The sequence below is a fragment of the Oryza glaberrima genome, chromosome 2, assembly GCF_000147395.1.
Source record: "Oryza glaberrima chromosome 2, OglaRS2, whole genome shotgun sequence".
Classification (NCBI taxonomy): Eukaryota; Viridiplantae; Streptophyta; class Magnoliopsida; order Poales; family Poaceae; genus Oryza; species Oryza glaberrima.
In genome coordinates, this window is record NC_068327.1 from 19835952 (window position 1) to 19839790 (window position 3839).

At 51.1% G+C, this 3839-nt stretch overlaps 1 pseudogene; it reads left to right on the forward strand.

Annotated features, from left to right (window-relative positions):
* The first annotated feature begins 699 nt into the window (after positions 1-699).
* On the forward strand, positions 700-2404 carry LOC127761655 (U-box domain-containing protein 27-like; annotated as a pseudogene).
* Positions 2405-3839: the final 1435 nt, after the last annotated feature.

A 3839-nucleotide genomic window follows, 5' to 3' on the forward strand; every position in this document is an offset into this window, starting at 1 on the left:
TGGTGTCAACGAAAGGACTAGAGCGTTTCAAGCCAGTACAAAGGTACTCGCATATTTTAATGCAGAAAAGAATTTTTAAAAATGCAAAAGATTGGCTTTGTTTCTTGCTAGTTATTACCATCAAAATATGTCCACGGATTTTTCGCTACCATTTCTTAGAGGTGGCATGACGACAAAAGATATAAAGTGTTACTAGTCAAGCTTTTGGGAGTGCTTCCATAAATAGAGTTATTGTAGGCATATTTATGATTTGATATTGTAATTTGCATGTATATCTTCAAAGGGTAAATGTTTCAGATTGTTAGGAACAAATCTAACATTATTTTTAAAGAAAAAAATCCCCAATGTTAGTACAAAATAATATCGGAAGATGAATAACTACCATTAAACTACTTTCAATGATATCCTTTTTCATTCAAAAGGGTGATCTGCCATATGCTTTCTACATTTAATTGGCTATCTTTCTCATTGAGGTCCATTTCCAAGCTAACATTAAAATAGCGTGTAGGGATAAATTACTTTTTTTTTAAAGCTAGCATTGAAAATAGCGCGTGAGGACGAACTGAGCTGCCATTTCTGCATTTCATTTCCAGGTAGAGTAGTAGTAAAATCCAAGGAGCGTTTCGTAAATTGTTTCCTTAGTCAGGGTGTGAAACGAAAAGGCCACCACTGCCTATAATACTAGCCTCCTCCCCCCACATGGACCCCTCATCCTCCATTCCTCCTCCTCCCCCTTTTCTACTCCATTCCATCTCCTCCTCCACTTCCACCCTCAGCTCGTCATCGCCATTGTTGCAACACCAAGTGTTTGTGGTCGGAACGAGATCGAGCAGCAGCCATCCATGGTGAGGAAGGAGATGGGCGGCGGCGGCGGCAGGCTCGCGGCGGAGTACCAGGGCCTGGAGGTAAAGGTCCCGACGTTCTTCCGGTGCCCCATCTCCCTCGACGTCATGCGCTCGCCGGTGAGTCTCTGCACCGGCGTCACCTACGACCGCGCCTCCATCCAGCGCTGGATCGACTCCGGCAACACCACCTGCCCCGCCACCATGCTCCCGCTCCCCTCCACCGACCTCGTCCCCAACCTCACCCTCCGCCGCCTCATCGCGCTCTGGGCCTCCACGGCCGCGCCGCCGTCGTCGTCGTCGTCGCCGGTGGCGGCATCGGCTGTTGGCCCCACGCCCGCCGCTGCGGCGGCGGAGCTCCTCCGCCGGGTTGGGGCGCCCGGGGTGGACCCGTGCCCGGCGCTGCGTAAGCTCGCGGCGTTCCTGTCCGACGACGACGTCGACGAGTTCGACAAGAACGCGCTCGCGAGGGCCGGTGGCGCGGCGGAGACCGTGGCGTCGGTGCTCAGGAGGAGGGGGAAGGATGGTGATGATGGTGATGATGACGCCGGCGGCGTGGAGGCCGTCGAGGCGGCCGTCCGGGTGCTCGCGGTGCTCGCCACGTCGGACTGCATCGAGGAGGAGAACAGGAGGCGCGTCGCCGCCGCGCTCGCCGCGGGGGGCGCCGCGCCGTCGGTGGCGGCGTCGCTGGCGCGCGTGATGCGGAGCGGGAGCGGGCTCGAGGCCCGCGTCGACGCGGCGAGGCTGGTGGAGTCGCTGCTCCGGGACGGCGCAGGCGCCGCGACGCCGGGGGTGAGGGCGGCGCTCGCCGAGTCAGAGGAGCTGGTCGCGGAGCTGATCCGGCTCGTCGGCCCCGCGGACGAGAAGGGCAGCCTCGACGCGCGGGCCGTGGACGCCGGCCTCTCCTGCCTCGCCGCCATCGTCGCCGGGACGCGGCGCGCGCGCGCCGAGATGGTCCGTCTCGGCGCCGTCCCGGCCGCCGTGCGCGTCCTCGCCACGGACCAGCGCGGCGTCGGCGGGTCGCACTCGCACGCCCAGGCGCTGCGGGTGCTGGAGGCGGCGGTGGGGAGCGCGGAGGGGCGCGCGGCGGTGTGCGAGGTGGCGGAGGCGGCGATCCCGGCGGTGGTGTCGAGGATGATGAGGTGCGGCGGGATGGGCGGCGCGGAGGCGGCGGTGTCGGTGCTGTGGGCGGTGTGCCACCGGTACAGGGACCGGCGCGCGGTGGAGGCGGCGGCGGCGTCCAAGGGCGGGCTGACGAAGCTCCTCCTGCTGATGCAGAGCGGGTGCTCGCCGGCGGCGAGGCAGATGGCGTCGGAGCTCCTCAAGATGTTCAAGGTGAACGCCAAGAGCTGCCTCGCCGGCTACGACTCCAAGACCACCCACATCATGCCTTTCTAAAACCCAAAAAAAAAAAGAGGAATTCAAATTCTCCATTAATTTGTCAGCTTCGTTCGATAGAGAGGAAAAGAATCGAGACTGGAGATAGACAAACTTGTACATGGTTAGAGAAATTTTTCCTAGAAAGAAACAGATCAAATTTCTTCTTTGTTCTTTGGCCAAAATTCAGTACCGCCATGATGTGTTCAAACAAATTCAGTGTTGCAAGGGAAGGGCAGAATGACTTTCATCTTTGCATCAATCACACGATTCACATCGCACAAACCATCGTTTGGGAAAAAAAAACACCAAAACGATTCGATTCTCCATTAAAATCGGTCAAAACAAGAGCTTATAAAAAAAACAAATACTATGCATTAGGTGCACATCCAGCATGGTTCTTTGCTCCATCTTGGAGCATGTTTCATCAGGATAAAGAAAGATGATCCAGCTACACACGCTATGATACTGGAGTAGGGAGTATTGACCGCTGACCATGATCTGATGACCGGATCCTGACAGGTGGACCAAAAGATTATGAGATCACACAAAAGTCAACGAGAGTCATTGAAATCTCCTTCACCATAATACATGCAGGCACAAAAGGGCATTATTCATCTGACTCAGCAGCATCCATCTTCTCTGCATGGCTATCCTAAAAATTGCAGGATTTGTAGACTAGTGCCTTTTTGACCTGAGAAAAGAGAAAGAAAACCAGCTGCCGAGCACCAAACATAGGTTCTGTTAGTTCTTTTCAAAGTTGAAAGTTTGGTTTAAAATTAATACGATGTGAATGAAAAGTTGTGTGTGTATGATAGGTTGATGTGATGGAAAATATTGGAAGTTTGGATCTAAACACAGCCATAAAGAGAGAGGATTGAGAGCTTGATCAGTTACCTATATTTTCTAATAACTCGAAACATTTTATCAGGAAATAAAAATTAATTTATAGGTAAAACTTATATATTTATTCGTAGCGACTTAAAAGCCAACATTAATAAAAATTATGTTAACAATATCTTAAAGTCAACATCAAAATCAAGTTCAAAAATTTAAATTTTAGCATTTACTTTGGTTTATTAGGCTAATCGATGGGGCTCTAAAAGGAGGCGGCAAAGCGTGTACGTTCCGATGGATGGATGGATTAGATGGGATGAGTGGAAGGAAGAGGAAGCAGGTCGACGGCCACATGCAATTTTGCGGTGCGCTCACGCCGGCAACGCGCCTCCTCTGCCCACTCTCACTAGTATCTCAGTACAGCTAAGAAGAAACACGGTAATGGTAGTAGCTGTCTTGATTCTTAAGCAATGGAGTAGTATATATATATATACTGCTTATTAAATGGAGCAGCTCGTGGTACAAAATGGTACCCTTGTTAATTATTAGGAGTAGTAGTACTCTAGTTAGCAAAATTCTTTAGATAGAAGCCATGTTTTGGAAGACATTTGTACGTTGTGGCTAATAAGTCGATTGCGTGTTAACCGGAACAATGATGAAAAATCAATTTTGAGAGTAAGAGCTTTTTTTTTTTTTTGGTGGCGTTGCCACAATTTGGTAGGATGAGAAAAAAAACTTTTGTTTGAAGGTAGAGGATTTCAAGTAGAAGTTTAGAGTTTTCAA